Raw genomic sequence first — 10,388 nt, forward strand, 5'->3', positions numbered from 1 at the left:
CCAGTCCACAAAAGAGATCCACTTCCTGGACACAACAGTGCAAATAAGTGATGGTCACATGAACACTATTCTATACTGGAAACCTACTGACTGCTATATTTACCTACATACCCTGGAGAAGATGCACAAGTAAGGTGAGGTGGTGGTCTTAGGAGGAATAGGAGATAGGTTGGAGGGGGCAGTGGGGTGAGAGGAGATAGGAGGAATTTGGGACTTGCAGGTCTGTGGCACCCAGAGAAAGAGGCAACTTTCCCCAGCTCATGAGCTGCGGTTGACAGGGAGAGATGGCCCTCCTTCCCAGCCACATCTCTGTGGTGGGTGAGAAACTCCCTTCCTTCCCAGCCCCAGCTCAGGGACTGCTGCGGTGGGGAAGAGAAGGAGAACCCCCTGCCTCCTTCCCAGTCCCAGCTCGGGGGCAGCCACAGCAAGGGAGAGAGGGCACATCCATTACATGAGAAAGGTAAGACTACTGATATTAAATATGATTTGTATGCTTTTCTTTGTAGAACAAAAAAAGTTTGTTTTTTTTATATAGTGCTTTTATCCAAAGACCTTTACAATAGTTAGCTAACAGTACAAACAACATTTGGAAATATTATTAAGTGGTCCGCCGAGACCCTCAGCAATTTTAAGTGGTTCACAAAAAAAAAAGTTTGAGAATGTCAAGGTTCCTTCCCCACTCTGAACTCTAGGGTACAGATGTGGGGACCTGCATGAAAGACCCCCTAATCTTATTCTTACCAGCTTAAGTTAAAAACTTCCTCAAGGTACAAACTTTGCCTTGTCCTTGAACCCTATGCTGCCACCACCAAGCGTGTTAAACAAAGAACAGGGAAAGAGCCCACTTGGAGATGTCTTCCCTTCAAAATATCCCCCCAAGCCCTACACCCCCTTTCCTGGGGAAGGCTTGATAAAAATCCTCACCAATTTGCATAGGTGAATACAGATTCAAACCCTTAGATTTTAAGAACAACGAAAAAGCAATCAGGATCTAAAAAGAAGAATTTTAATTAAAGAAAAGGTAAAAGAATCACCTCTGTAAAATCAGGATGGTAAATATCTTACAGGGTAATCAGATTCAAAAGATAGAGAATCCCTCTATGCAAAACCTTAAGTTACAAAAAGACACAAAAACAGGAATATACATTCCATTCAGCACAGCTTATTTACCAGCCATTTAAACAAAAGGAAATCTAACGCATTTCTAGCTAGATTACTTACTAACAAGTTCTAATACTCCATTCCTGTTCTGTTCCTGGCAAAAGCATCACACAGACAGACAGACAGATCCTTTGTTTTCCCGGCCCTCTCCAGCGTTGAAAGTATCTTGTCTCCTCATTGGTCATTTTGGTCAGGTGCCAGCGAGGTTATCTTAGCTTCTTAACCCTTTATGGGTAAAAGGGTTTTGCCTCTGGCCAGGAGGGATTTTATAGTTCTGTATACAGAAAGGTGGTTACCCTTCCCTTTATATTTATGACCGAGAACCACTGGCTTAGAGATTGCATAGTATTTTACATAATTGCCCTGAACTGAAACTTCCTGAAAAAGGATCGTTAAGTGTTGTAAATGACTTGGCAACAATAGACATGTTAAATTACATAGCATCAGTGTTAATGCTGAGCTTCCCTGTTCTACCTGTTATTCTTTGGCCTGTGTTGCATTATTTTAATATGTTTGTTTGTTTGTTAATTTTTGTAGCAATAGTATGAAATATTGAGATAGAGTTAAATGCAAATAAAAAACTAAATTACTCATTGCAACAGTGCAAACATAGATACATACTATATAAGATACATCTAAATACAGAAAATAATACATTCCCAGAGAGAAATCCACAAGGTAGACCTGAAGAGAGTAAATCAAATTAATACTCTCACATGCACACATCTACCGTGTAAAATATGTGGACATTCTCTCCTATGTAAATGCTTTGATTGTAAACCAGTTAGACACCTAAATATAGATTTAGATTATTTAATTTTATATATTCATATTTGTAGATTTTAGCCACTGTTTTTCCTTCAATGATTCCATGAATTTTTCTTTTAAAAACAGTAATTATTTATTTGGTAATCCCATCTAATATTTGCAAATTTTAAAGGAACAAAGTGACTCTGTAAACAAGTGTCTTTTGTCTAAACATTCCCAACTCTAATATGTAGTTCCCAGTAGTCAGAGAGAACAGTGTAATAAATAATGGATATAAACAAAGTACACTATAGAAACTATTGATACCCCATGCACCTGGTATGAGGGATTGAATCAAGGCCCTTTTTTTCTACAATTGTGTACTCGCTGCAGTTTGACAAAACTCATCCTGAAGCAAATGTGGTTCACAGGAGTTCAAATACAACAGCTGGACACCAATATGCGATAGTGATAGAATAAGCTCCAAGATTATCACTGAAGACCAGAAGATGGGTCCTTTTACTGTAAAAGCACAGGCCCTTACCACTTGAGCTAAAGGAAAAATCTCTATAAATTGTACATTAGAATTAAGGTTGAATTAACTTTTTCGTGCATCACCTGTATGAAGGCAATGTAGGTCTATGGTCTTGAGCAGGTCTGGCCTTACATCCAGTTGCTCAGAATCTGTGCTATAAGAACATAGACAGGTACAGTAAGGTGCCACGGTATATGTATACACACTAATCAGAATATGCAAACATATCCTATTCCCATTTCATAAAGCTGTATCTATGGATTTTCTACTTTTCTTGTCTCCCATTACCACCAGGAGCTGTCCTACATATCCAGTGCTTAATTTGTGCCAGAGCTTGCCAGGGCTGAGCCCCATCACCTCTAGCACTTGACAGTTCATAGCCTGAGAACCGCTGGGCTTGCTGCTTCAGTTATGAATGTAAAAAAATTGCTTCAGCCCCTGCACCTAATTGCTTGAGCACCGGCACCTCTTTCGTGACAAATGAAGCACTGCACATATCCCTGTAGTAATTGCCCTAATCATCTCTTTCAAGATGCAATAAAGTTGGAAGGCTTGCTCACCTGTCCACTCCAATTAATGATTCAGAAAGGCCCTTCTCTCTTCCATGGGCAGTACTGGAGTCCTGACATCTGATAGGGTCAATATAAAAACAAAGTGGTACATACTTTAAGAGAAGGACCCTCCTTCTCCCTCCAGCAAGCAGTAAAACTTGAAAGAACACCATCATATTTTAAATTCTAAGAATAAGTGCTATCGGAAGGCAGAAAAGTTGTAGATTAACTTTGTGGATTGATAATTCATTCACTCAGATTTAGTGAACAGGAGGACTATAAATTCTCTCTTTCTAGTATGCCCTATGAATTTCATGTAGAACCATTTCAAAGTGTTTCTACTTGACTCCTCATGTGAGTTTAAATACAGCATTACATTTTTTCTGACCATACCCAGTAAGCCAGCAGCAATTCCACACTCAGACAACAGAATATGCTGAGAAATAAAACTAGAACCCGGAGAGCATGGACAGAGCCAGCTGAACTTGACCTTTCCCCCTTTCTTTTTAGTGCTTTGTTCCATGTTCCACACAGTGTCTGAAATAACATAGGGACTGGCTGGACTTCAGCCTGATTAACATACGGGCCAAAGAAACCCCTGGTGTTGGACGTGTTCTTGAGTCCTGACAATTTGTGACAGATGTTGTCAGCAGATAACATTATTACTGGTCTTTAAGGAAGGGGAAATGCAGCAAGAGAAGTGCCTGTCAGGATTCAAACCAGACAATAAATAGAGATGTCACTTGAAAAGGCCCCCAGTAGAATTACTTGAATCCAATATGTGCCCAGGGTAAGGGGAGAGGGCAGAGGGAAAGGGAGGGGTTATTTCCTGAAGCCTTCTCTGCTACCAGTACTCAAAACATCTCACTGAAACAAATGCAATATATTTTAGAACAAAAAATCTCAATACCCCCCTGAGGCATTTGTACTAAACAGTTTCCTTAACAGATACACTATAATTATGATCATGCCATTTGAGAAAATAAACAATCGGCACCTTGGAAAAAAACCTCGTTACTTAATTTTTTATTGCGTTTTATGAAGTGTTACAATCTTTTTAATAGAAACTGATCTTTATGATTTACAAAAATCTTCTGAAGTGAATTTTCTGTAGGTTTCTCATTTTAAACTGAAACTGACTCGTGCACTGTAATTGTGATTTCCCTTTGGATGCATAGCATTTTCTTAGCCAGGAATGCTACGTGTATCTCTTTGCTCAAACCCAATTCAAAAATCTACTGTGAAAATCTCTATACAGTTGAAAACATTAGCATTCCACAAGTTAAGTCAGAGTACACCTGTATACTGACCTCTATTCTGAATCAATTTTATAGCCTTAAATGATTAAAGCTTGAAATAAATGATTGAATATGCCTTGTAAGGAAAAAGTATGAATAATAAAAAGATGACAGATACTTTTTTTTTCCATTGAGATCTCAAACAGATTTATCCTGGTAAGAACCATTACTAGGGTGGTGATGAGGTAATAATCTGTATTTTTATTTTCAATTATCAGAGCAGTTTGCTAATCCAGTGCTTTTTCATATATTTAAAATCTCTTCTAGCATACTTCTGTTTTCTGAACTCTCCTTTCCTCATTGCTGCAATCACAGTTATAACTATACATAGCTCTGTGTTCCCACACTGAACTGCTCCCCATAAGCCAAGACACATTATTTTCACTGTAGAAAAGGGGACAATATTAATTTCCCTGCAGCCAACTGTAAAGCTGTCAACTCAGCCAACTCGCTTAACCTATGACTTTGGAAGGAGTTCAGGGAATGGATCTAAAATCTTTGCAAGTGCCACTAGAGAAACATCAGGCAAAAACATGGTGGCTGCTAGTCGAATCCAGCACTGGATTTAAGAGTGTCTTTCACCAAAGAGATCCCAAAATACTCTATAAATTATGCATACAGTAATTTTTTTCATTTCTGTATGGGAAACACTGCACTTGAACGGAAAATGGAAGGAGCACCTTCTTAATAAACAAATTGAGCACAACATGAGGAAATCAAGTTTCTTGTCTGCTTTTGAACACATAGATCTCACATATGGCAGCGTTTAGACCAGCTGTTGCTCTACCACCTGATTGGCTTACCCCTTGCTTTAATGTAATGTTTCTAGAAAAGGCAGAAGCTTTGACACATTTTAATTTCTTTGTATACAACAACTAATTTGAATCATTAGTTCTATTAAACTTGTAGGTGATGAATTGCCTAATATGAAGTCATATGTATGTAGTCATGCAGTCATATGCCCTTTTTTTCATTGCTCAAATATTTGTTTCTCCTCCCCAGTGGTCCATTGAATTCCTCTTAAACTTTTCATTTTTATGTGTGTCAAGCCTGTATAAAATCTACCTCCTGGACCTGGTAAATTAAAGTGATGATAGCTGAAAGCCTTGATATTTAGGATGAATACAAGTTCATAGGACCTCTTCCCATAAGTTACAAGCAATGGATGAATTGATCTCACAGCTTGCAAAGCAAGGAGTAGAATATCTCCCAAGAGTGTGTTTTACTTATCCTTATGCTGTGGTCTCAATTAAAACATTATTCATACCTGTAGGTCTCAGTCAGAAATATAGTTGCAGAAAAAGGAAAAATTCATTGCACTAGAGGAAAAAAGGAAAGCAGATGCGATAAAGCTCAGTGAATACTTGGAAAAAGATATTAGCCAACATTTGTTTGAATAAAAATGGCAAATGCACTTCACCAGAATTTCCAACCCCTTTTATGTACTTTGTGTGAACAGTCTTATGTGCAAACTCATGTGCATTGAAAGAGAAAATGGCCTGATTCCCATTTATGCTAGGGCTCCTTTACATCACTTAGGCATAGTAAAAAGAGCCATAAAGTGGAGCTTAATGACATGGACTCCAACTTTAAGGCATTTTTACACTTGCAGAATGGAGGCCTGCGTGAAAATAAGAATCTGGCTCAATATTACAAAACCTTGTGCAAATGTGTATTTTCATAGCACCTGCAAAGTGGAATTGTTCTGGGTGTCTGACCAAGAGCCTCCAGCACAGGCTGAGAAGGGAATCTTAAACAAAAGACCCACCACAGTACACTAATGAACAGATTGCATAAAGCATTATAGTATTTGATCATTAACTAATAAAGGCCCAAATTCTTGACTTTCAAAAATGGCTGCTTTGAGCTGGTAAGTTCTGGGTCGAAAACCAATGCAACCAACTGTAGGATGATCACTCCAATGTACAGATGATTGTCTGGTGTTTAGAGCTAGTTTAGTGGGTCCTATGTTACCCTACCCATTGGTACGGTCAGAGTAAAGGGGCCATAATGGGGCCCATTGAAGCAGATTTCTGGGGCCTGGCTCAACATCAGGAAAGCACAAAGGCTGCATTTACACATCTTGTGCTTAGTTGTGCTGTGTGTGTATTCTTAATCCACAGGTGAGGATCTGGGCCAGTAACTTCACAACTAACTTTGAGTTTTGGTCAAATACCTAATATTAACAAAATTTGTGTTAAATATATATGGAAATATGTATTTAGTGGCCTCTCTGTTGAAATAGAAAAAAAGACTTAAGGCATAAGAAAAATGCTTAAGATTGGGCAAATCAATGGACCAAACTATGCTCTTTATAGCACTCCATATACATCAAAAGCAACTCAAAGACAACCTACAGTTGGCTACATGACTTTAAACCCAGAACCTACCAGTAGTATGGCATAGAGCAACCATTTTGAAACATCAAGAATCTTCATTAGCTAATGATCAAATACTACCATGCTTTATGCTATCGGTTTAGTAGTCTATTGTGGTGGGTATTTTGTTTGATTCCCTTCTCAGCCTGCCCTGGAAGCTCTTGTTCAGACACCCAGAATAATTCCACTTTGCAGATGCTATGAAAATACACATTTGTACAAGGTTTTGTAACATTGAGGCCAATTCTCATTTACACTAAGACAACAGTGTTTGGCCCAGTATATGTTTCTGCATTACCTGTCATTAAAAATAACCAATCCTAAACATAGCCACCATCACTTTGGTATTATATTAGATATAAACAAACAAAAAATATTTTGAATCACTTCATATTGGTCATTATCAAAAATGTTACACTGCCAGACTTGGTGTCCTTTCCTTTCAAAAACTAATATATATTATGCGTTTAAACTGGTGTGTTACTTATAGTCTGTAGTATTTCCTGTATACTGAAAGCTGCTCATTTAACTTACACTGGTGATATTGTTTTAGCTGACCTAGAGTGCAACCTTAGGTGAACAGAATGCAAAACAGGAGCCAATAAAGAGTGTTTATATTTTTGGAATTCATAAATATTGAACAGGCTGCCTGTCCTGCTTTGTAAAGAAGCATCATGACTTGAAAGGCAAAGGTCTTGATATACAGAATACTTCTTTACACTTCTGAAAATGTATAGGCCTATTTCTGAAGATTTAATAGTAAATATGAATAGTATGAGATGCAAAATTTTAGCATTAATGTAAACTATGAAATATGAAGCCCTCCAAAGTTAGAATATTCTGAAAGCTCAGGTTGTTCCAAATTGATTTAGGTAGCCAAGGAGCACATGCTATATTATATTAGATCTTTTTTAATAATATAAAATATATATTAAAATTTAATTTTGAAATGATAAATAAGAATAGAAATTACCATATATGTGCTACTTAGTTTGTTTTCCAAATATTATGGAGACTAGGAGACCAAGGGTATTGGAGGTATATTAATGAGTGTTTAAATTCAGTAGTTTTGCATACATGTATTATGACTTCTCAATCCTGTTTTTTTTAAATAAATTTTAAGAACAGCCCCGTTAATGATACTCTTCTCACAACTTGCTGACTTGAATATTTACATAACTTTCTGAAACATTTCTGAACTGTTCTACTCCAATTTAGTGTGGATTTTTAGGTTTCAGATCTATAAAACAAGCCAAGCCCAAACACAACTTTTCTGGTCAAAATATACTGGGCAATTTTTTTTCACCTTATCGTTTGAAATGAAGCGTAGAAAATTGCATCCCAAAAGGATTTTTTTGAAAGCTTTATGAATGAAGAGGGCAATAGAATAGAAACTAGAACCCAGCCATAACTATTTTAAGTGCAGTACTGCTAGGGCTTAATCCTATTCCCACTGCAATCAATGCAAAACTCCCATTTTTTTTTCAGTGGTACAGGATCAAGTGCCTGTTGATCATCTACTGCAGTGTCTAGAAGTAGCAAAGTGAAAATACACTGCTGCTTGCAGATTGTGAAGTGAGATCTTTTTGAAGGGTTTCATTCATTTAATACAATAATGAAATGATTTTGAGCACCTAAATGGGACCTGTTAATTACGTGTTGTGTAAAAAATGTATTTAGTGAAAAGGAAAAACACACACCAAATTCTGTAACAAATAAATCCACAAATATACCTTGCAGTGAAAGTGTTCTGCATGCAGAACTATTATCTAGAGCATTGCAAAAAGTTGTTTTGATGTTTTATGAACCCTCTTCTATTTTGTTTCAAGAATGCTTTACTACTATTAGCCTGTAATTTGCTTTCTGACATTATTAAACCTTAGAAAATTGACACAAGTATTTTACTTCTTTATATTTAAAAAGTTTATTTAAAAGTAAGTTTAAATAAAGTTACATCACCTGTACCCATCAATATGACTTTGAGCTAATTTTAAAGAACCACATTTCATGTTCGACTGTGTTCTGAGACTTTCTGTGGTCTTCAAAAGAGGCAGTCTGATGTAGTGTCTACAAGAGAGGATGGGGCATTAGGGTCTATGTCCAATTTTCCCACCGTCTTGCTTTGTAACCTTAGGCAAGTCGTGTAAACATGATGGGCCTTAGTTGTTGTATCACTGTAAAATGGAAATGACTATACCTTCTTAGTTTATGGGGGCATTGTGAGCCTTAATTCATTAATGTTTATAAACTACTCCTATGGGAAATGCTTTTAAAATGTGCAAACTGTCATTTTTTTTATTGTTTATTATTTATTAAATTGATTGAATATGGACAACAAGATTGGGCCAACATTCCTACCCTTTTAGAAGGACAGCTTTATTTCCATTCTTTTGGAAGGAAGAGGGGGGAAATTTGGCACTATTGAATTTCCATCTGTTTACATCTAGTGTAGTTTCTTAATTATCTGGGGACCTCATTAGCAGAAACATTAATCTATAACTTGTTTGTGTTTCTGTCATTTTTTTAAAAGATTCATAAAATGTAGAAATCCATCATTTCCACACTGGCTTCCAAACATATTTTACCAAAAATGGCCTGTATCCTGATGCAGTTTAAGTTCTCTAAACAGTTATATCTGAATGAAGTTGCTTAAAAAAATGTCCTTGACATTTTGAAAGTTTACATGTATTAGGAATAATAATGTCTCCTTTCCCATTAAAGTGTCTTTTTCATTGATGGCAATGATTGTATATACAGAACCATTCTAGATAGAAAATAATCATATTCATATTCTGAATCTAAATAAGATAGCTGAGTCGGATTTACTTCTTAGGCGAAAAAAATACCCCTTAGGCGAAAAAAGTACCATGATATTATACAATTCCAAGTGTTTTACCAAGTCTATGTGACTCATAGACTCTATGCTACTGTCTACACCCATCTAATCTTTATTACAGACCTTTAACAGCTGCTTCACAATTTTGGCCTGAAACAGAGTTTCCAGATAAGTGTGACTTTGCCCTCTTAACTCATTAAAAATCTACAAAAATATTATTTTGGCCTTGAATATAGTATGTTAGGTTAGGGCCTGAGGATACTTGTCAATTATCTCTCATTTTGAGGGTTGGGTCTCATTTTAAGCTGTTTGGGGAGAAATGGCCTTTTTCTTCTGTATTTATACAGAGCTTTTTGTTCTGTATTTATACAGAGCTTACCAAAAAAAAAAAAATAAATAAAAGAAAGGCTCCTGATACATGACTGAGACTTGTAGGCCCTATAATAATACAAAATAATTATTTAGCCCCAAAGTTACCTATGTTCTAAAAAAATTATGACATCTCCTTGATTATTGTTGAAATTTACATCAGGAATAAAGAATCTGAAGTTATAGATTGCATGATTTTTTTTTCATCTCCCTTATTTGGGCCCTCATAAGCACAAGTGCTTTATGAGTTGTGGCACCCTAAATATAGATGTGTTCACCTGAATTCTAAGTCTGCTGATAGGTTGGGAGGGGGTTGGTGTTTTTTGGGGGGGAGGGTTGCTAATTTGTTGCATAAATAAAAACCAAAATAAAAACAAAAAAGAGTGAAAACCAGAGACGGTACAGGCCTAGGTTCACAAGGGGTCTTAGGCCCCTAATGCCCGCTTTAGGTGTTTAAATCCAATATTTAGGCAGTAATGATATTGACAAAACCAACATTCCCCTGCACCTGTA

This window comes from Lepidochelys kempii, chromosome 8 (genome assembly GCF_965140285.1).
Source record: "Lepidochelys kempii isolate rLepKem1 chromosome 8, rLepKem1.hap1, whole genome shotgun sequence".
NCBI classification, from domain to species: domain Eukaryota; kingdom Metazoa; phylum Chordata; order Testudines; family Cheloniidae; genus Lepidochelys; species Lepidochelys kempii.